The sequence below is a fragment of the Passer montanus genome, unplaced genomic scaffold, assembly GCF_014805655.1.
Source record: "Passer montanus isolate IOZ18808 unplaced genomic scaffold, ASM1480565v1 scaffold85, whole genome shotgun sequence".
NCBI classification, from domain to species: domain Eukaryota; kingdom Metazoa; phylum Chordata; class Aves; order Passeriformes; family Passeridae; genus Passer; species Passer montanus.
In genome coordinates this window covers 1,640,332-1,665,102 of record NW_024373812.1, presented here as the reverse complement: position 1 = coordinate 1,665,102, position 24,771 = coordinate 1,640,332, and the positions used below count along the sequence as shown (strand labels likewise).

The window sequence follows — 24,771 nt, the reverse complement described above, 5'->3', positions numbered from 1 at the left end:
ACACGTAACAAATATCACTTAATGCTTGAAGAAACCTTTGAAGATGAAAAGTGTTTTCCGAAGCGCTTAAGTGTCATAATTAGTAAGGAAAGTACTGAATTGCTCTGTCAAGAAGGCAAGGAAAGGACAATCATCAAAAAATTAATTGTATGAGGGGTTTTTGCATGAGCTGTACATTGTGGCAAAATTTCTTGTCACAAGTGAAAGAGACCTCATACTATTAAAACTCAGGAGGATTTAATGACCAGGTACTCATTGCAAGATAATAAAACTTTCGGCTGAAAGGTTTTATTCTCTAAAACTCTAAAGAGATAGAAAACATCTAAAAAATCTGTTAAAACAAAATGTTAAAGAAAGAGTCTTGGTAGAGAACGCACACGTGTGGGCTATTACTCCCCTTTTCTAAATTAATCCTTGGAGAGCCAGAGTGGCAAAGTAAGAAATTTGTAGTTTCACATAATTTTGGTGTGAAGCCCAGCAAGACTTGGCAGATATAAAAATGGATTTGTAGTGTTTAAATGCAAGTGGTTTGGCATTTTTCCTTGTCTTTTTCAGAGTAGCCTGGTTTGACAGTAAAACTGTTTGATAAATTGACATACTTTGCTCAAAATAACCAAGGAAAAAGGTGAATTTATACCTGAATTTTAATTATACATTTTATTTAAATTTCTTTTAAAAGAGTGTTCCATGCATCATTTCTCAGAGAGGGCAATAAGCTCTACTGGAGCGGTGTCTTTTTGCTCCGTCTTTTTACAGAACCTCATGAAGTTTCCAAATATACAAGTGAATTTCTTCAACCTGTAAGCAATAAACAAAAATGTGAAGCCTCTCAATCAGAGGAAGATAGATCTTGGAAAAACTCATACATTCATACATAAGCCAGGCTGAAATTCTGAAAGCACCTGAAGGATAGATAAAACATTTTACTTCAGCTGTAAACCGAAAGTCAGACAGAACTGTTGAATCCACTGTAATATGAACTTCAATCTTTTTTCCTCCTTCTTTAGTTTGCACTATTTGTAAAACTTCTAATTTAGAAAGTAATGACAAAGTACTGATATCTTCATTCCTTGTTTGTGTTCAGAGAGCTGCTTGTAGCATTATGTAAACAAAATACTTTTATTCTTTTCCAATTATTAGATGAAAAGAGCTGAAAGAATGGATCAGATCTTTTTCTGACCTATTATCAACAGAATAGTTGAAAATGCAATGATCCCAGAATCCTTGTTTCTGATGAAATGTAGAGTAAACTCACTTTCCAAAGTCTTTTTGGAGCCAAATATCATGAAATATTTTAATGTTACTTGTAAATGGCCCAAACAAAGAGATGCTGAGATGAATAAAATGCATAAGAAATAATATATTTTATTTCATTTTCAAAAGAGAAAGCTGGCTTAAATTAATTTGTTTATTTTCTTTATATGAATCTGACTTACATCCCAGATTCAGCCTTCCTCTTTCCAAAACCAAGTGATATACAAACATGAATTATTGACACTTTTGCATATTGCTTTTTTGGGATTTTACAGAGTAATACATACAAGATAATACACACAATAATATTATTCTCCAATGTGTAAAAAATGTGGAAAGCTAAGCAATATCTGCTCTTGTTTGTGCATGCAAGATTTTAAAAAAATAACAATTTCTTATACCATCTATTTAAAGCCCATTCCCTTCAATTTGTAATCCAGATTTCTCACCAGGAATTTGAAAGAAAATGCCAACTCCATTTGTTCTGTTGTGCTCAACTGCAAGCCACCACGTGCTTGTGAGACTGTGCAAACAACCTGACACTTCATATGTAAACTACACTTTCTTGTCACAGTTAGAAAAATTAAAAAGCACAAAAGTCATTCCTATTCCTATATCCTTTGGTTGTGCTTTCTAAAAGTGGTAATGGTTTGTAAGGAATATAGATTTTTTTAAAAAAGGTTTTCCAAATGAAAGTTTATGGTGACTTTTTTATGAGTATATTTTCCTTCTGTGACAATGCACTCAAAAGTTTAAACCAACTCACAACAGATGTAAAACTTTCAAAATCTTCAGAGCATGGTCGAGAACACTTGGAAAAGGTAAGATTATGTCTTATTTATTGTTGAGCATTAGTGGCTTCCATTTGGAATCCTGTATTTGGATACGATTAATTCAACATCAAAAAGATGATACCACAACAGAAGCAAACTCAAAACTCATTTTAGGCAAATTCTTTTTAATTTCAGCTTCTCTGGTTGTTTTTGCAGACAACTGATTTCAGAAGCCAAGTTGAATTTTACCTCTGTGAAACTGATTTGTACAAATGATGGTAGTGTTTTGGGAATCAGACTCTTCCCATTCTTTGGGACATCCAAACAGCAGTGGGAACCTGAAACTGCAATAAGTCTTAAAAAAAACCAAAAAAACCCACCTATAAAGCTTTCCATTGAGCAAACAACATCATCTCAGTCTATGTTGCAACAAAGTGTTTTGAAAACATAAAAATACCTGACAGTTACTTTTGTAAGCCTTGTTTACCAGGTTAAAACTAAAGGATACCAAGATGCCAGAGTAAAGCCTGCACCTTATTTGCATTTGCCAGTGTAATACTTACATGATGCATCAATTAGCTTTAAAGCATTCATAACTTTATTTAATTTTCATTCATGAGACTAGTGTAGCCCTTGGTGATTTCAGCAGAGGTGGAATCTACCTCTTAGTAAAGGGAGATAACAAAAATTTGCATAAAGCAGGAAAGCCATAAAATATAATGAAGAACAAAAAATCTATTGTAGTCAAAATAAAGAAACTACAGGAAATAAACATCAGCTTTCAAAGCCTTCAATCAACATAGCAGTTGCAAAGCAGATTAGAATTTGGTCAAAAGTGAAAAAAAATCCAAACCAAATTCCAAATTATGAACACAAATTATAATTGTTAAGAAAGTTATGCTAAAGATTAACAAAAGCTCTCAAACAGCTAAGGTGAAAATTTTTGGGTGACTTGTGGAGCATCCTTCCCACTGGAATTTCTTTTTCAAAGCCATGGGGAAGCAACATCCGTATCTGTTCAACAATAAAGAGATGACTTGCACAGTCTTTTTGACATCAAAACATGCATTCCTGTAAATGTACACTCAAAGACCCAACAGCGTAACAGCAATTGAGGGACAGAAAGGGAAAGTTAAGTTTATACAAAGATTCAGCGCAAGACCTTGCAGCCTACCTTGCTTCTTCTTGTTCCCCCTACAGCAGCTGAGAGCGTCAGTCCATCCCTGCTGTCTGCTGCACTGCTGGCTTTGAGGCTGTGTGGCAGCTCTCCTTGCCTGTGAAGGGCGAGGTGATATCACCTTGCTGGGAGCCCATCTGAAAAAGTAGGAACTTGGTCTGACTCGACAATGTCAGCAGAAAAGACCAGGAATCTGTCTCAGCCAGAATTCCCTGCTACATTGTAGAGCAGACACCCTCAGCTGCCTCTCTCCTGTTTTGGAAAGACACGGGTATCCAGGAGTGACTCTTTACCAACAAGTGCATGTGCTGGATGGGGCCAAGCCATGCTTTCTGAATGGCCGTCCTTAACCTCGGCTGGGATCCATTTGGATGAACCATTTCCTCATGCAAATCTCACAGGAAGGTTTTACACTACCTTGAGTAAATCTACCATCCCTCATAGAGAGCTGTGACTTAGGAAGGGCTGAACTCATGTGGACAGCTCCTGAGCTGCTGCGAGCTGGCCTTGTCTCCTGTGTTTGCACCACTGATGGTTTCCACCACATCTCCACTCACTCTGCACCAGCATCTTTGGAAATGGTCATTCTTTGCATTATCATGGTAAAATAGTGTTCATAATTAGCAGTATAGGTGCTTTTTCCCAACATCCTTTTGGGGAATAGGGTTGGAAAAGCTGGAATTAGGCAGGGGGGCTGGGGGAGGTGTGTACACACAGAGACACACAGTCCAAGCTGCTTCACACAAAACAGAGGAAAAACACCAGCTTTTACTTAAGGCTTGGAATTTGCTGTTTTGGCTTCCCTACTCCACTCACTTTCTTGCCAAGCTCAAATTAGATCAGAATAAAAAGAATTGCAGGATTTTTATGAAGGTAGTGTGAAACCATGTTTCTGTTTCTCAGTTAGGAACAGGGAAGATCACTGTATGCCCACTGATGATGGATGGTTCCTCTCATTATTGAACAAGGACTTTATTGTATATTTATGGCAACCCTGCTATGCAGTATTTCATTACTTATGGGGCTTTTAATGTCAATTTGAATGAGATTTAGAACAAGATCTGTCATAATAAAATATTAATATTATTAATAAAATACAATTTGTAGAAATACAAAATACAATTTTAAAAATATGTATTTATCGCTACACATGCAGTGAAACTTTTTAATTGTGTTTTCAAATACATTTTCCTCTTTTTTTTCTTTCTTTTTTTTAAAATAATTTGTGGCTTCTAACTACATAAGTAACAGCATACAATATATGATACTTTTCAGCCATATGAATATAAAAATATGTATTTGAGAATGAAATCTGTACCCAAAAAGACTTAATTTTAAAGAAAAATAAGATTTTAGATAACTGAAATAAGAACGTATTCAGTGTTGGCTTGCTGTCAGAAAGCCATGGTATATGAACTTACAATATAATACATGATACTCTGTTTTGTTGGTTTATTGAGCCTGTATCTTCTATTTTCAGATTTTCATGTGTCTCCATACATATTTGCCCATAAATTTCACAACTCGCCTCTGCCATCTTGTGGGAAAATGTGTGTTGCTACTTCTTTACAAAAAGGTGAAAAAAACTCATTAAACACGATTTGTGTTCTGAAGACATTCCTAGAAGTTAGTAGAAATATATTAATTCATATCCAAGTCAAAAGTCAAAAATCATATATTTACCTTGAAATGAAAAATTTACCATGAAATTAAACCCTAAAAGTAGTAATTTCAATAATATCTAAGTATTTGCCAACATCATGAAAAGATTTTGTTCTCCTTTCATTATAAAACTCAAAGAGTGTTACATTAACCATCTAGTAACATAATTTCTATACACATACAGCACATTAATGTATGCTATAAATTAAAGAAAAGCTATTTTGACATTTATGAAATGCCTTGACATAAGAAAACAGAAAATGTGCTCTAAGACTTTAATTTATTTTTTAGGAGAAAATTTCTATTAAACACTTCAATTTTTAACAAACTGCATTTTATCATGTTTGTTGTTGTTTTCAGAAAAGCACCAGCATAACATGAAAATTGATAAAGGTATTACACTAACAAACTTTACAAGTATCATTAGAAAATTTACAAGGTTTCATTTCAATGTATGGCATCTTAAAAGCAGTAGAATTGCAAAAATATGTCATCATCTTACAAAAAATATCCTCCTTTTGACATCTCTTCCAAAATTTGCAGGAGCACAAATATTTTCCAGACCATGCATCTAGAGGGAAGAGAACATCCTTATTGTTTTAACAAGGTCAGCAGTGGGTCTATAAAAGGCTGTCTGTTCTTCACTTGATGGCAGAGTTATCCCAGCAGGCCATGGCACAGCACCACTCTGGTTTGTGTGAACAGAGATCCCAGTGCAGCACCCTGAGCTCACCGAGCTCCCACAGAAGCTGCAAAAGAGGAGGCAGGTCTCTGCAGCAGGGGATAGGCAGACAGAAAAGTAATTTCTGCTTCCTCTCAGACAACAGCAAGGCTTGAACAGCTCTGCCATCTTAGGTGATTTCACTCTTTCTATTCAGCTGCAGGTAGGTCTAGGAGTTGGGAGGGACATGGAGACACTTGAAAGGTTGAATGATGCATTGTGAAGGGACCAGATTTTTGTAGTTCCACCTAAGTTTTTAAATGTATTCTCCCATTTAGGTAGACATCAAAATGTGCTTTCTGATAAGTTGAGTACTCTTGCAGCTGCTGCTCCAGGCTGATTCAGTACTGCAGAAATGTTGACAACAGTCCAAGGTGTTGCCATGTGAATTACTCCCCATTAAAGGACCAGACTCAACAGTGTTCTCTGTCTGGTTGACTCACTTCAAATACCTTAAGTCCAGGTAACCTGGTCTGAAAAGTCTAGGTTTCCTGTTGACTGGCTTTGTCAAAATACCAGGACCTATTTCTTTAATCTTGGGTAGAGCAGATCCTCCACTCATGCAACTTACTAATCCTCAAAGTCCAACAAATCCAGACGTGTTTATACTGGATGCACAAAGAGAGCAGAAGAAAATTACCCTGTTACTCTGGTCACTGTCCCTCAGGCATAAAACTTAGCTTTCAGCTGTTTTTTTTTTTTTTGTGCAACTCTTTGCAAGAGTTGCCTCAGAGCTGCAAGAGTTTGTCCACTTTGCAGAGAGATGCCCCTCTCTTTTTCCACTCAAAAGCATATTTAACTCAAAAATTAGTCAAATCCATATGACTGTGGTGCATGATGGCCTTTAGATGTGAACTGCACAGAGAGAAAGATTAGCCAATGTAAGATTTCTATATTTTCTGCAATGAAAACATGGGCAGCAGCACCCAGGAATATGGTGGAAAGACTGTGATGTGAGGAAGGTCAGATGTAAGGCAGCAACTGGACAAAGCAAAGCAAAGTAAATTTGGGATCCCTCCCATGTCTTTGAGTCTTGAATTACAGCCTATAGTATATATTTCCTTTGTTCATGAATGGAGATGGATAGGAACTAGTAGTTCTTAACTGCACAACATATTTTGAATTATAAAACCCATCTTTTCTACTTTGGCATTAAGATCAAGTTCAAACTTTTCTGTGTACAGTTAACAGGAGGATGACAAAAAAGAGGGAATTAATGTGAAATAAAAGTGCAATTCACTCATCTCTCTTTTTGCACAAGGTTCATAAATTCTCCTTATAGTCATTTTCTTTCTGGACCATTGACTACATAGTAATACAATCTGGAAAGTCTTCAGAAATGTAGTTATATAGAACTTCAGGGGTTTTTTGTTGCTTCCTGGGAAAAGGAAAAAAAAATTAATTTAAATCATCATTTATTTGGACAATTGCCAAACTCTTTTACTTTTTCTGAAAAACAAACAATGAAAGAAAAAATAGGAATAGATAATGTCTTTGCATTGTTCTCTCCAAATTTTTCTCTGAACTTGAATGAAAATCATAAAAGAAGAGAGAACATTGCCTTCTGCTTATCCAAGAGGCAAATGGAGCAGTTTATTTTGACAAGTGTCTGCAGCTTTATCATTCACTCACCAGCAGCTGTCGTTATTATGGCACAGCATGTTGGAAGAGACTTCCTAAAAGCCAAATGAGTCAAATAAACAGCAAACAAGAGAGTCATCTTACAAAGAGCTACCCAAGGACAGAGAGAAATTCAGGCAAATTATTTGCTCATGGGTGTGCATGAAAACACATTTCTCACTACTGCTGAATGAGTGTTCAGCAGTTTCTGACAGCTCCTTGTGGGTGAGCTGTATGGTGTCAGAGCAGCTTACTGCTGCACCAGTAATCAACCATCACTGGTGTAGCAACATGGGTGCAGCAGTTTGCTGCACTCTGGCATGTACCTGTTCCTGGATGTGTCCCAGAACTAAGCCTGCAAGTCATTTTTAAGACACTGGAAAAAAAAAAAAAAAGGTGAAAGGAACTGTGTGAAAGATTGAAAGATTAGACTTGCAAATCTCAAAGTACAAGGTGTCAGACTAGTCACATCAAAACATCTGCTTAGAACAACTCACACAGTAACTGTAACATATTATAGAGAGGAATCATGAATATGCAATCAGAACAAAATAGTTTCAGAGCCTGATTGTCACCTCTGTCAATTCCAGCAGTCAATTTCTGTGATGTTGTCTTGTCATTTTGACAGTGAATATACTTTTGTGTGGTGTATTGCAGATACTACACTTCAATTGCTTACAAATAAAATCGTAACTTACACTTTCACTGTAAAAGAAGAACATTTTAAGTAAGTAAGAAAAACACTCCTCCTAATCAAACTCATCATGCATGAGACACACTCAAGAAAATCATCCTCTGTCACAGCTGCATGATGTGACCAACTCCAACGAAATCAAGTCATGCTGGCAGTTTGCAGAAAGTATCTAAAACCAGTGTGAAGGATTTCTCAGCTAATAATGCTATAACAGCACATTTTTCTCCAAGTAAACAAGTAATTTTTAAAAATTCATTAACAATTTAAGATTTTAAAAGCAATTTATTTTAAATACAGGAAGTTATAAACACATGTTACCTGGCTGAATAGTTTATAGAGCACCTGTATGCAATGCTCATCTTTATAAACAGATTTGTTCATGATGCTACACACTGACTGTTCACTACTTCACAGGGATATAGAACAAGACAATATATTTTAAAGACAATTTAAGAAAACTGTAGAATCATCATAACAAAAGAAGTATGCAGAAATCTTTATTCAATAACTACTTACAGGATATTCTATTTTTAATAATAAATATGTCAGTATATCCTCATCATTCAGTTTGTTCAGCATGGAGATTAGAGTATATGAGGGATATATACCTCAGTTGGCAATAATTATTACAGTATAAATGTCCTCCTAAGTTCTGGTTATAAAGGACTTTCAGAGATCACAATATAGACTGTATCAGCTAATTTAAAGTAAATACAATGAAAGATTAGAAACTCCTTTTTTTTTTCTGCATTTGTTGTCTCTGTGATATGAAGTCAGGAATCTTTTACTGGTGATGACTTTAAACAGAGTTCCATGTAGATATTTTATCAGATTTATTCCAGGTATCAAACTTTTAATCAGGTAGTGAAACTCCTTTTTTTTTTTCTGCATTTGTTGTCTCTGTGATATGAAGTCGGGAATCTTTTACTGGTGATACTTTAAACAGAGTTCCACATAGACATCGTATCAGATTTATTCCAGGTATCAAATTTTTAATCAGGTAGATTAGACATTGTTCTAGTAATGTTGTATTGGAGATGGTATGAGTAACTGTGTGATAAACACTGCCATGAGAAATGCACATAATTCTGGACTAGTTACATTTTCAGTGATAACTTTTAATGACCAAATATGACATCAGAACTCTGAGCAATTAGAGGTTTCATTTAAGAATTCTGAATGAAACTATTTGACAATTAGGTGATAAAAAACATTTCAGAGCATTTGACCTTAGAGTTTTTACATACTCTTCATTTTTACCCATCATCACAGCTGAGCAGCAGCTGTGAAAATAGGCAGGGAGGACAATAAACCCTGACTGAAATGCAAATTTTTTGAACCTACTAAGAATCTACACGGCCAGTAAAAGAAATCTGTCCATACAGAACCACCACTGAATTAATCACTTCTATGTTTGTTATCTCTACCAGTTTTTCCCATGTGATGCAATTTGTATCACACTTTTAATTAATGACAGTCAGAACAAAGCACAAAACAGTACCTATTTCTAGACTTCTGAACACTAAGAGTTCACTCAACTCCTCTACACCCATTATGAGTAAAATACTTGTACCTAAAGGAACCTTCCAGTTTGCCAGAAAGTTTAATGCTGATGGTCTTATTCAGGTTTAGTCTTGGCACTTTTCTGCAAATGGTAAAGGCAGAAACCACAAAACTTATCAACAGCAGTGTTAATTTTGCTATCAAAAGTATTCCCAAATATCTGTGACAAATAGAAGGGGTGAAAGGGCTTAATAAAATATTACCTTCCTCTTCTAAATAAATTCAAAAATTCAGAGATACTTTGCAAGCAAAATATACACAACTTAAAAGCACAGTTATTTAGTAGCTAGCTGTAGTTATAATACACCAAAGGCACACATGCTGTTACTTTTAGCTTCTCTAATTAAAAAGTGTAGAATTACAGAATCACATTGAAGAGAGTCAAAGTTCAGCAACAATAGTATGGTTGTCATGGATTTAACAAGGCACAGATTTAGCAAGAAATGTCAAGAGGAATTTGCTTACCAAGACACTCTAATTCCTTGAATACTAGTTGTAAAGTACTGCATATTCTTTCAATGGAATACACCTCTTAAGTTACTTCAGATTTTGAAGTTTTTGTTTACCAAATGCCATTTCAGGTACCTTTGCATTTTATTTCAACAGATACAGTAGTGACAAATTGTTTCAGATAAATATTTTCTTCCAGCATTTTTTCCTGTCTGAGGGCTTATTACCACCATCTCTTGGGTCAGCTTGTATAGCTGCTTTTAGCTCCACATGCAGACTCTTCATAAAACATATAAAGTCCTTCTAGAGTAAATAAATTCTATAATGACTCAACGCACATAAAGGACAGATAAGATTCAACAGGCTGATAATGCCCATTTGCTCACCACCCCCAGAAGACCCCAAAAGGCTATTTGGTGAGCTGGGCAGGCATCAGACAGAGAAAAGAATTTGAATCACCAACATCTTCACCAGTAATATCAAAAAAGAAGGAAAGGAGATAGCCTATACAACTGACAGACAACACATTTCATACCAACAGAAGGAAATGCATTTTTTTAGTGCACAATTACCTTGTGAAACTCATTGCCAAGAAATGTTCCTGAGGTCAGAAGCTTTGCAGCACTCAAAGGCATAAATCTCTTTATGCTGCAGGAGCACTCAGGATCACTATAAACATGACAATGGAAGCAAACTGTCACCCTTTTTTCCACAATCAAATCAGGTTTGATGAAAATGAACATTTCCTCTGGAGTTTAAAGTTTGTTTTTACACTCTTCTGGTGCAGCTGACAGCGTCCAGTGTTAAGCAAACTTCCCTGCCCAGCCGTCTGGGAGCCATTCTGGCAGTCACTCTTGCACCACCTGAGCTGGGACTGAGGCTCTTCCCAGTTACAGCCCCCACACTCCCACAGTCGGAACAGGTTTCCTTACTGGGTGCACCCCAGGTTTCCCGTAGCAGTCTCAGGCATCCCAACCATTGAAATCATTTCATCACAGCGCAATAACAAACTAACAGCTCGGGCTGGTGTCTCTGGGGAGGGACCCAGAATGAAGGGACCTGCCCTGGGCTTTTTTCCCCTCAGCAGTCTAAGCGTGGGAAGGTCTGGGATCGTCGGCTCCTGCCGTGTCCCAGTGGCCGGTCCCCTGGCTGGGCCACAGGTCCCTGGGCCCTGGAGTGCCCAGGGTCGGCTCTTCACGGCCTCTTTGCCTGGGCTCAGCCTGCAGCTCCCACTGCAGCTGCACCCGAGCTACCTCAGTGAACATGTTCCTCAACACCAGCTATGGAAACATGTTGCTGCGCTGGCTGGATCACCACCACTGCCATCTGCACTCCCGTGTTCGGCAGCATAATAGATGTTTTGCACAGAAAATCCTGATCTGAAACAACAGAAATGTATCTAGACCAAGTCTGAACTGATTCCCAACACATATCCAAACAGCTTTTCTTATGCAGTTTTAAATTTTTAATCTCAAAAAGGATTTCAGCCTACTAGGCTATCATCTTTATACTTTACCTACTTTACAAGCAGGTAAAGTAGGAATTCTAGTGATAATAACTAGATACTTGTTTGTTAAATGCTTTTCTAATTAGACAAAATATAATATATTTCTAAAATTATTAAATGCAGCAATTAGAATATGAATTACTGAATATTAACTGAGCATACAAGATCCATTACTGAGTGAAAAAAACAAGGTATTGTTACTTCTGTTACTCTGGAAAATAGTCCCACTTTTTTCCTCAGTTTGTCTCAGATTTATCTTAGGGATAATAATTCCTTAAGAAGATGCTTCACTGTGTTGGCATCAAATACTTACTCAAAAATGCACTTCACAAAATGAAATTAAGCAACTAGGGCCCATAATCATCTCAGGCAATTTTTTTTAGTTCCAGGCAATTTTTTTAGCTCCAGAGAAGTTAGTAGAAATATGCCAGATGATATACAGCATCTTGTTTCTGAATTCCTCTCCCACTCCATGCCTTTTTGACATGTGTTCAGGCAAGGAAAGACCATCACTTCACCTAGTTTTACCTGCACTGTAATAGAAAGTTACAGCAGGCTTACAGCACCTGCTCCAGCTTCCACTCTCTTCTATAAATGCTACAATCTCAGAAGCCAAAACAGTTAAAAAATCTAACTGAACAAAAAAAAATAGGGAAAAACATAGATGGTGGGAGGGGTTATTATGAATGTGGCATTACCTGTAACAAAAAGGAAGTTGCTGGTAAAGAATATAAAGCAAAAGGTGAAAACTACAGCAAGTTCAAAGCAAAATAAAGCAAAAGAAGCAGAAGACAGAAGGAGAGATCTACTGGCAACAGATAAAGGGTTTCATACCAATATAGCAGTACTAATAAAACGTGTAAAAGTGCCAGATGACTCATACCAAAGTATTTGTCTGTGCAGTCAAAGCAAAATGGTTCAAGCTGATCCTCAACAAATATAAAGCATAAAGAAACACACCACAGAGATTTTCAGCGGGCTGAAATAGATGATAGATCACCAGGTGGTGCAGGCCCAAGTAGCCAAGTGAAGAGGTCAGCTTTAAGCATTTGCAAAGACTGATGCTTTAACCTGCTGTCAGCCAGGCTCAGTCCTTTCGCACAGACTTGCAGTTAATCCTGTGGTACTCACTGAGGTCACAAGAACTGCAGATGAGGGAAATGGCACAACAACAGTTCATCAGCACTGAGGGCCAAATGGTCACAGAAAATGCTTCTTGGTGGGGCATAGATTGAAAAAGTTAAACTTTAAATTTGTTTTGTGAATTCCTGGAGTCCATAGAAGTATTGGCCCTAAGGTTTGAGAGAGGTGGAGGCAATCTGGAAAGCAGCAGGATGGAAGCTTCTGTCAGAACACAAGGGTCTGAGCTCTTTAGAGATAAGAGTAGCAACATTAGCTCTGGTGAACCCAGAACAAACTCTTCTGGTTCAGCCTCAACTAAAACTACTTTAAAAGTGAGTGGCAGATGCATTTTAGGCCCTGCTGCACATCTCCAGTGGAGAAATAAGAAATGATGCTGCAGTTGTTAATTCACAAACATTTATCTTGTTTACCCTCCAACAAAATAATTGCTGCTTGATTATAACTACAAAAAGGTTTTGGCATCCAGTTATATAGCAGAGCTGATCTTTTCCCCATGACACTCTCAGAGGACTGATGCTGCACATGTCACACACCAAATCATAGTACACTAAGATGAAGTTCACATCCATCTGATCACAGGCTTTTAGCTGTTGCTATCATATACCTCTGCTCTAGCTTCTGAGGATTATATAGTTTTATTCTCATTTGTACAGAGCAGGCTCATACCAGGCAGGTTGATCTAGAGATTATGAACACGCCAGCTCCTCAACTGAAATCCATGGAACTCCACAAATTTATTGTTAGCTGTACTGAAAGGCTGTACTTTTTCACTTGCCTTCCTGAAACGAGCAGAGCAAAGTGTTCCCCACACGTGATACATATACAGAGGTGCAAAGGCATGTGCATGCATACATTGAAACAACATTATATGAATCTAAGGTACCAAATCATACCCAAGGCTGACACCTAAGAATTAGAAGTTATTGTCCTTTGTAATAACAATAAATTTGGAAAATAAAAATAGTACTTGTTTAGTAAAAAAAAAAGGGGTGTAAGGTCCTTTCACTGAAACCTTTTCACAATAGACCACTTTCTGTTAAACTGTTTAAACTTTGAAAAACTTATGTGGATGGAAAAAAAAGATGGGTATCTATATCTCATTGCTGTTTTTATACAGATATTGGTATCACAGCAGTTTGTTCACACATTTAGTAAAGAAAGAAATATAAGAGCAGACATTTTTAAAACAGAATAAACTGGAATATAAAATTACCTGGTTAATCGCAAAACAAATTCAAGTAACTAAAATAACATGACAGGAACCACAACTGGGAACAATGGCCCTGGAGATGTTTTATTTTCCATTAAATAAGGCTTTCTGGCTGAGACAATGGTGTCTGCATGCCAAAGCTGGGACAATGACAGTGTGGTGCTGCTGGCATCTCCAATCAGTTGTTTCCTTCTACATTTCGGAACGCCTGCACTGCTTGACTTAGCTGAAGAGGAGTGAGCAGGCAAAGAAATTTCACCCATGGACAAACACAAATGAGAGTTTAGGGATATAAGCATAGCATACACAACAATTATTGCTTGTGAGTGACAGAATCACATAATATACTGAGTTGGAAAGGGCTCACAAGGATCACTGAGTCCAGCTCCTAGGTGAATGGCCCATATAGGGATAAAATCCATATCCTTGGCATTATTAGCAACATGCTTAATCAACTAAGTTAATCAGCCAAGCCCGACTTACCCAAAGCAACCATCTGAAAATCCTACTGGAGACAGCAGCTACCAAAGCAAAGATTTGCAGGAGAGCACTTCAGCTAGTGAAAGAACATGGAGGGAAGATGCCAGCTTCATTAGTTCCTTTCTACACCAAAACCAGTGATATTTCCTAAGGTCTACATGCACAGATTTAGCACACTCATTATCTGGGGGTGGGAGGACACATTGTGTACATCCATTACACAATGTTTCAAAAATGTTCTGTTGGACAAATAAAAAACTCTTGTCCATCCAAGTGGATCACACAAAAGATAATATTAATATTGATTGTCAAGTAAGGAAATGTAAAGAAGCATAAAACTCCTGCTAGTAATGGTCCTTTGTCATTGCTTGCCAGCAAAACATGTTCAAAATAATAGTGCAGAAAAAAAAGGTAGTATATTGTATAAAAAATAAACCCACAATTACTAACATACACTTTTACCCCTAAATTGTAGCATATCACTAGTCTTCATACTTTAGGGAAGTTTGTCAAAATTCTTTGCATTTTGCAGAAAAAATTCATCAATTTTTCCAAACTCACATATGAATTTCAAGGAGAATTTAGAGAGGAAACCAATATTAATGAGACTGTCAGTCAGAGTTGTTAGGGAGTGATTAGGACGTGGTTGTCTTATAGACCCCTGTGCAGCTGGAGTAATGCATAAGAGTCTCTATGCATCTAAGTCATTGATTATTCTGATTAAGGAATTCCTCTTACCATCTCCGAACTGAGGACAGATTTCACTGAAAAGGTTTGCTGACTGTTCCTAAAATTTTGAGACTCTCTAGTGAACATTTTCAATCTTTCCAGATTTCTTAATGTGCAGTCTGACACACTTCAAAAATGCCTGGCTTTCAATAAATATGCTAATAATTCACTTTTAATAAGTTTACTACTGCCAGTAATAAAAGGAAGTAACTAGACTTGTTAATTTCCTCTAGAAGTCTTGCTCTGCTCCACTGCTCATATAATGGGCATTTGGTACATGGTATCTCCCTTTAAAATAAACAGAGAGATGCTCTATCTGTCAAGGTAATATGGGTTACGAAGTTAAATTTGAAGCATCCAACAGCAGAAATGAAAGATTTCATAAACAATTAAGCTTCTTCTTTGGGTCATTAGCTGTGGTCTAAGCTTTCAAGAGCAATGCAGGGTTTAACTGAAAAACATGAGAGTGCTGGTAATGGCATTTTTTTTGGTCTCGCCTTTATAAACTTGTACTGTTCAAACTGCCAAATTTTCCTTTCTCTCCTTTTCTCTGTCTGCCTCATGACACCAGCAGAAGAACATTTATGTTACTACTGGGCTTCTTTATTTTTCCACTGGCCATCTGAGGACATGAAATGTCCTTTGAAATTATTTTCTTGAAGCTCTGGGAGATCAGTGCTGAAGTGTGCTAAACACAACTGCCTCCCACTCCCTACAAACCAACACAGCAGATTCTCTTTGAGGAAACATTATTCCTCCTTGCTGAGAGGCAGAACTGCAGACTTTGCTGCTTAAGGACCTTTTGCACTCAATTCATAAAATACTCCATTGCACTGGAAAGCTGATAATCAGCTTGCCCAGCCAAAAATACTATGACACACAGTCCAGTCCAGAGAAGATTAAAAAGCAGTTTTTCTTGAGATCAGCTCTTCCCTCTTACAAACAGAATGGAGAATATTTAGGAATAAGAGTGCCTGTATTTTAGATATTTAATTTTCATTTATATATGAAACATTAAAGGTACAAGCTCTTAGGTATGGAGAGGCAATCTTAATCTAACAGGGATTGCTTGTATCTTTACAGTCAAAAAAGTAAGCTCTGGAATCACCAGAATAAACAAAAAATTTTGAACAAATTTACACAGCAGCTGCAGATCGGAGTGTGTATATGTCCTTGAGTCTTTTTTCATAACAATGCATAGAGAAATTGAGAAAAATTATTAATTTTATCTCCTTAAAAGATTGTCTGTTAATTTTCATCTTCATAAAGTGAAACAAAAATGATTCTCAGCGATGTCATTTTTCTTTCAATTATCAAAGTTATGCAAGAAGTACATGAGGAACAAAGAAATGAAGCCCCCATCACTAGGTATCTGAGAGTGTCACAATGAAACTATGATTAAAGGATTAAAATCATACAAATTGGGTTGTGGTAGACAAAAATAGATGCAAGGCAACAAAATACGGAAAACCGTTTTCCAAGAAAACTGAGACCAATTCAAATTTGAGAAATGGCAGCAGTTTTTATTTAAACATATGAAGAAGCCTGAAAATAATCTGAATTGATGTTCGCATAGGTTATCCCACCACTCTTTCACCTGACTTTGGCTTATTCTGGTGTCCCTTCACACCATTCATAATAAGAAAAAATTAAATTAATATGCTTTGGGTTAATATAAATTCAGAATTATACATATATTCTTGTGCAATAGCTGAGCTACCTTGTCTGTCAGGAGCTACTCAGAGACTTGCAATTGTTCTGGACAACTTGAGGGAGGGTGAGTGTGAGGGGACGATTACACGTGTATATATAAACCAGATGGGAGTAAAGACAACAGAGGAGGATTTTTCTTAAGGATGCTCAGGGAGCAGATAAACAGAAATAGCACAAATAGAATCACAACGAATACGATTTAAACATTTTAAAAATCCCACACTTTTGCTGTAAGCGTGGTCAAACAGTTGAGCAGGTTGCTCAGAGAGGTTCTGGAGACTTTGTTCCTAAAGATATGCAAATCCTAACTGGTTATGGTCCTGGGCAACCTACTCTAAGAGACCCTGCTTTGATGGATCAGTTAGATGATCTCAGAGGTACCAGTCACGGAAATGTGGTAGCTCTGTAAATGAACAACCTTGGATAAAAATAACAGAGATTAGGAAAACAAAACAAAACAAAACAAATCACAGAAGGAAAATATGTATTCTGAGATTAAATTTCATTTAACGCAAAAAATGTTATTCTAAATTCCTATTCCTAATCTAGATTCCTATTCTGTCTTGTTTTAGCTACATATTTGGTAGTGCTCATTGTAAGAAGAATATATGTGGTAGTGGAAAGACTACTTAAATGTGAGAAACCTAGTAGGGAAGAAGGAAACAGGAGACTTCATGGAAGCTATTTAGTAAATGTGAAGCAACAGAAGCTCTCCTGAGCTCTGAACACCGCTTGACACAATGCAGGGCCACAGAGCTCTGAGAACATCTGTGTCTTTCTATAAATGTCTTGCCTTGGAAGGGAAACCTTGCTGTATATCTAAGGCTGTATCATTGGAAAATCTAATAAATAGAACTGTGAGGATGGTATCAATAGAATGTGGATAAAAAACATGACAGAGGATGCACTATGGATCAGTTCTACAAGCCTGTCTGACAAACACTATGGGAACTGTATAAACCTCAGGTGTCAAAAACAGTCCTCATGGGTATCCAAAGCCTGTAACTACTCACACAGGGAGCTAGTTAGATTTTCAATTTTGTAAAAAGATTTTGTTCTACTGATGTGAGGTAAACAGCTGGCCTGTTGAGGTCTAGTGCACCCTCTGGTCTTTGTCAGCTTGCAGATCACATTGCTTGCCCCAGTGTGAAGCTGAGCTAATACCAAAATAATTACACAGCACCATATCCACTGATTTCAGAAATCTAAGCAACAGGTCTGAAGAGCTACTCCCTTTCTACTAAACATTCAATTAAATGAGTCAAATGTTTTTCAACCAAATACATTAAAATTAATTTCTTTAGAAATCCATCACCACTGAAGATGGAATGCCATTGCTCTAGTTCATTATTTCCTAGGAACTTAGTTAAACTCACATGAGTATTTAAATTAATATACTTACTTCTTCATCTGTTTCCTTGGACTGCTTTATTCATGAACTGTGTTTTTTCTCTTGCTCTTCTATGAAACTGACTGCACTATTGCTAGGGGAAATAGTTTTACCATGTGTATTAATTTTATTAAACTGAATCTCAGTGTTTCTGCTGCCCTTCATTTAAAGCAGTTTCTCTTTGAGATAAACTGTAAGGAAACTTCTGGGTCAGATCCTGGAATCTGACTCAGATTGATGTGTCTCAGTACTCTCTGACTTTGGCTAACTATCATGGTTCAGTTCATCCTTCAGTTTCATCCTTCAATTCCACATCACCAAAAGGGTGGGGACAATATGTCTTTTCTGCTGGCCTTGACTCTTGTCTGTGAAGAGGACAAGACCTCTGCAAAAAGCACCATCTCTCTTGGCAAGCACCCCAACATGGCCTGTAAGGTCATGAACAAATTGACTGAGAGGTCATGCTGCAGCTGGTTGACTCAGTACAGAGAGATGGCCAGTGTTCAACCAAGACAAAGAAGGTCCCTGGAAACCTTTGTCCTGAGTTTTGAATCTTACAGCAGTGCTGAAGAGGGTGATCTTTACACTAATCTATGCAGGCTGAACTGGTTCAATTAGGAGATATTTTCACAAATTTTAATCAATGTCCAGCCTCTGCAAGGCTCATCCACAGCAGTGACCTCCCAGGATGAGTAGGCGTTTTAACAGTGTTGTGTGTATACAGGTTGCCTTGTCCAGTCCTTGTGTTTGTTCTTTGCAAAAACACAAAATAACCAAGAAAATTATAAATCTTTGTTTGTGATATGATTATTTGGCTAGAAAATTTGTCTCTGTGTATGTATACAAGAACAATGATAATATTAATCCACTTATGACAATTTTTCTTAATTGCATTCATTTTAAAAGATAGCTATATTATATGGGGTATCCAGTTCCTGTCCCTTCCTTACACAAAAATAATCAATGATCTTTCTTCTTTAATTTTGAAAAACACAAAAACTTTTTGCTTGCTTTGGCAATGTTCTGGGATGTAATAATGTACAGAAGTCTAGCATAAACTATAATAACAAAAAGAAGAAGAAGAAGAAGAAATACTGTTATTTCATAGTTTCTGGTAACTTCTTCAATATGCCAAGCCCTAAAGGTAAAAGCTTTCCACACCCACACTGCATTGCTGTCTGGCTGGCATATGTGAAAGGCAAGCACTTCAGGAGAGGAGTTAGGTGACCGTGCACCCCAGGAACACTTCTCCAGAACACTTATACCAGTTGCAGAATACTGGCAGGTCTTTTCTTTGTTCAGCCTGCAGGGATGAGCATTTGGAGAACCTTTTGGGCCCACCAGAACCTAGTGATATTCTGATAATCTGTATTTTAGCCACCCTCTGACCTGGAAATCTTGCCCACATCTTTGAAAAATAAAATTTTCAGTGAAATGCAATAAAAGCTCTATTACCCCAGGAACTTAGGTACTAACCTAGAAAACCTAGTAAGAACAAAAGGAGAGAGAGAAAGAGAGGTGCTGAAACTGACACCACAGAGTGCTAGTAGAGTACCAGACAGAGCAGGGGGTGATTAGAAGTACAGTGGGAAGAAGAAACAACACAGTCATGAAGAAGTTAAATTAATATAATTAAATGGGAACTAATGAGATTAGCCAAAATTCTAATGATACAGTCAGAAGGATGGGAAATTAGATGGCATTCACCTCCTGTGAGAAAGAAAAATGTGCATGTGCAGAAAGTCAGGACAAAGAAACACAAGGACATGGATGGGAAGTCCTCTGTGTACATATGGTATAGTCCCTCTGAAAGCATTTGACTAGAACAAGAGGTAGCTAGGATTCAAGATGAGGAGGGATCAAGGCTGAACAAGGTCATGGGTCTGAACGACAACAGCCCATGGTGCTGACAGTAATAGCCACTGTCTCCTCTCAGAAACTCCTCACAAGCTTCAGTTTTTCCCATGACCAGCCTTGGAAAATATTTATCTGGCCTGAATGGCATAACATTCCTGTTCTCACACTTTCAAACAAACTGCCAACCCAAACCATGGCCAGGATGAAACACTGTAATGACTGAAGTTCACTCTCATGAGACCCTATAAACAGCAGTCCAGAGTGGGACCCATCTGGAGATGCAAAAGCATCTGAAGTGAGTATATTCACTGACCTCTGAGGGGAATTTTTCCACAGGTACCTTATCTTGCACCATGTCTGCACACATACTCTTTGCGCATATGTCTAGAAGTTAGGTTAAGTTATAGTTATAATTTAGCATAAATGCTGTTAAGTGCTACTTCTCTGTTAGATTGTTAAAGTTAAGCTATAAATAAAGGCATAAGTTAGGTTAAAGTACTGTTAAGTGTTGTAAAGCTTTAGGATGCATTCTTTTTCTTTCTTGCTTACATTGTCTTTACACACAGACACACACATAGACTTAGGTATTTTCAATTAATTTCTGTTTTAATAGCCTGGATCTTGTTTGGTTTTGTTATTGCTTGCTTCCCCCCTTGTTGTGCCTCAGGTGTCCTTTGTAAGTAGAGTGAATCTTGACAATGAATTTGTTGTGCTTTATAGTTTAATATTCAATCAGACTTTTGCTCATACACTTGAAGGTGATTTTTTGAGCAATCTCAAACAAACTTGTTCAGGACATATAAGAAGGTGGTTTTAGAACAGAATGGTTTCAAAAAGGATTGGTTTTAACAATGCCAAAGGAGTCAAAATTAGCAAGGGATGGCAGTAGAGTCAGTTGGACTCCACACATGGTTGGAGACATGGTAGTAGAACTTTTAACGGGCCATTAATGCATCAGTGTCATCACTGAGGATGATGACAGAGGAGGAGTGAGGAGTGAGAACTGGTACCAAAATCACATCTCTGCCCAGAGACTTCTCCAGGATGTAAAAAAAGAAGGAAAAGAAAAATATCACATTTCTGTGGAAAATCAGACAGAACACAAATACCTAATAAAAATATACCAATGGCTGGACATTTTCATTTCTTGGAAGAGACATCAGGTTTTCTTCCTCTTATGGGGTGAATATTTGGCAGGCTGCATTCTCTTGTTTAGGAGTAGTAATTACCAACTAAGTAATTTGAGTAAGTAAATGAAATATTCACATTCATAGTTTGCTTTCAGGCAATAAGTTCCTTATTAATATTTACTTACTTAATATTCACAACCACTTGCAGTAATTTGCAGTCCCCTCAAGTAAACAAAAAATAATAGAAAATATTATTCTAATAATTTTTAACTACTGTGTAACTTATTCCCCTCTTTCAGAATTCATTTGCTATACTTTAATTACACTCCTCTACTAAAATGTGTTTCAAAGCACTTCATACAAAGGCTAAACAAAACAACATCCTAAACTTGTGCCATTTATTGTGACAATCTGTCAACTTGTTGTGACAGGCGTAACAGATTGGTAGCAAAAGCTGAGCAGCAAAGGCTGGCTGACTGACTTTTGTTTTAATAGATTATACTCTTGCTTGGCTACATTTTTAAGAGTTATCAGAACTAGAAAGACCATTTTCAAAATAATTAAAAACTCCTTAAAGCTGCAATGTAAGTGGTGTTGCAGTCTTGGGGAAGAGGCAAACCATAGCTTTATCATCCACACAAGGCCATAGAGGAGACATGAACTTACTTGCTTGCATGCAGGAAACCTGGGGTGCAGATTTCTTCCTTATTCAGTACAGGTTGTTTGATAGTTTGAGTCGGGGCTGGGCTGAAGATGATGACACTGAGTCACTGTTAAAAATCAGTTTCCCATCTTCTCCTTCTGAAGGCAGTCTCTCAAGGCTTGGCCAAGAAATCAGATCACTGTTCTCATTTCCTGTGCTGTGAGGTGTGGGTTTGGAGTCATCGAGTCATACAATATCCTGAGTCAGAAGGGACACACCAGGATCATCAAGTCCAGCTTCTGACCCTGCACAGGACACCCCAAGAGTCACAGCACAAGTCAGCACAAGTCACAGCTGCATAGTCCAACCACTCCCAGGGGAGGTATGGATAGGCTGGGGAGAAAAAAAAACCAGTATTAAATACATACTCCTTTGGCAAGAAGAGGCACTTTAGGTATCACTGCATAGCTGAAGCACTCAGACAGACATAGGCCCTGCAAAAAAATCACTATTTTGCTCAAATGTGTGGAAACCATGAACCTGGAAACTTCTTGCTGGGAAACAGAATTGCTAGTAAGAAGTTTCTGGAAACAAAAATGTCAGACAGCCCCTGGCTGGCTCTGCTCATGACTTCAGAACCATCAAAGGCCAAAGAAATTAGTCCATAACCCTGAAGACCTTAGCCAAAACTCAAAATACCTCTAAAAAGGTCTGTAAATGTGCAAACCAGTACAGTCAGAAGCATACAGAGTGTATTTGAAAGACCTCAACAATATCCAAGTCAACCAATTTTCCAGAATTCACTAACCACACACCAATAATAACCAGAGACTGAAGCAAGGAGATCAAAACAGTACTGGAGGTAAAACTCACAGATCTGGTTTTTGTTTTCCTTAAAAAAAGCAGCCAAATAGATTAAAGATTAATACAGTTCATAACAAAAAGCCACTATTACAAATTGAAAGTGCACAATACCTCTTAAAATGCTTAATTGTCCAGTAAACATCAGATTTATACATTGTGACAATCACTTAATAAGATGGTAACCTGATGAAGATGGATCAATTAGTCATGCAGAGGCTATACTGGAACCAGGGACCATGAAAAGACTTAAGAACTGGAGATAGAAATAAAAGCTGCATATGAAGATAGCCAAGCAATCATATCTGTTTTCATCCAGTAGCAGGAAGTATGAGGATAGAGGAGACATTTTTATTTTGTGCTGTGCAAACATCACACAAGGTACTTCACGAGAAGAGAATGATTTCCAAAAATGCTGTGAAACTCCACAATTCAAAAAAATGTCTTTCAAGCATCCTATTCTAAGCTTAAACTTAAAATAAATACAAACAGCAAGAAGTCATGAAATGCTATAAAAAGATGGAAGGGTTTAGGATTCTCTGCATGATGAGGTTTTTTTGTTTGTTTTTGTTTTGTGGACCCCAAAGCCAGGCAAAAGCCCAGTCCAGACGGACAAAGTGAAAGGGAAAATAATTGTCTTACTAATGTACTTTCCACACTCAGTATAGAACACCAAAAGTTGTTGGGTGCTCTTCTGTAGTGTTGGTACTTCTAATGGTGCACAGGGTACCACTGGCTGTTATATCCATGCCCAAGGAATGGATATAATGACAGCACTGTCAGTACTTCCATCTTGCACAAAGCCCTTCATTGGTCACAGCAACAGCTCTCGTTAAACCCTTGAGTTTTTCTCACTAACATGACAGGGAATCTGGAGTCAAGTGTCCAAAAGAGGAAAATGAGAAAAATAAGGCATTTTTTGAGATCTCTAAGACATACTAAAATGAAACAAATATTCCTAAAATTCCTATAAGATGTTTTAATTCAGAAGGAGTGGCTTATCTAGAATTGCCTCCACTCTAACTCATGTCTCAGGAAAACACTGCCTTTGACTTTTAAAGAAATACCTGAAAGACCTTTAGAATGTTTTTTCATTTTTATTCCCATGTATTAAGCCACTCACAAACTCTGTATCAATAAAAATGCTGTTCTATAAGATAGTTCACAAAGTCAGTAGAAATAAAATAATTCACTAGTAAATCTGATAGACTCCATCAGAAAGTCTTTAAGTCTATTTCACTATGTCTGATAAAACTTTGTACATGCAAATGCTCACTTACATGCCATTCACTGAAAATTCACAGAAGCAGTTTTTTCACAAAAAAAAATTATGAGATTCAGCTCAAAAGTTATACTGCTGTTCAAATGTCCTGTTACCATTATAAAGTTTTCTGATTCTGTTCTATATGCCACATTTTCCACTTACCCTGGAGCCATAAAAGCTGCAAGGCCGCCAAAGGAGTTTCCACTTCAACAGGTCTTCTTAGGTCAAGAGGAAATCCAAAGGAGTTTCCACTTCAACAGGTCTTCAGAGGAAACCTAAATGCAGTTTATAGACACAGTAATGTATAGAGTCAGAATCAGACAGAACACATTGGGCAAATTTTGTCCATGCTTTCTTATTTTCACCTCTAGAAGGTATGAAGCTGTGGGGTTCAACTCAAGGCACGAATGCTGTTAGTGTGTTTTGAGAAGACAAATGGCTGAAAAATTACTTCCCTATCCTGATTTGTCTCTCTTCTCCTGAAAAAAAGGTAATTTCTTCAGCTCTACAATATTTCCAGTGTGTATAGATGTATGAAAATAGCATACTTCTTGAGAAATTCTATTAATCAGAGATCTAATTTGGATAATAAATAAATTTGTCTTTAGAAAAAAGACTGGAAATTCGATTTTTTTAGTCCTCTACAAAAAACAGCTTGTGCAAAGCAAATGCCCACAGATATTAGCAAAGTTTAATCTCGAAAGACATCACTTTGGATTCTATTACGAAAAATAAAATATAACCAGTTTGGTTAACTTTTACTCTGCTTATTCTCAACTTCACTCTGCATCTTCAGTTTCATAGAATGGTTTGTGCTTGAAGATCATCTACTTCCAATGCCCCTGATATGGGCAGGGATGGCATTCACTAGATCAGGTTGTTCAGGGCCCCATCTAACCTGGCCTTAACCACTTTCAGGGATGCTGTATC

At 37.3% G+C, this 24,771-nt stretch overlaps 1 long non-coding RNA gene across 1 annotated transcript; it reads right to left on the bottom strand.

Moving 5' to 3' along the window:
* Positions 1-688: 688 nt before the first annotated feature.
* LOC120513644 lies at positions 689-24,038 on the bottom strand. The gene is made up of 6 exons (XR_005630315.1): positions 24,004-24,038; positions 21,740-22,109; positions 5,369-6,965; positions 4,626-4,824; positions 3,202-3,341; positions 689-798 (listed from the first exon to the last, which is right to left on the bottom strand). It is a non-coding gene; the product is annotated as an uncharacterized LOC120513644 (long non-coding RNA).
* Positions 24,039-24,771: the final 733 nt, after the last annotated feature.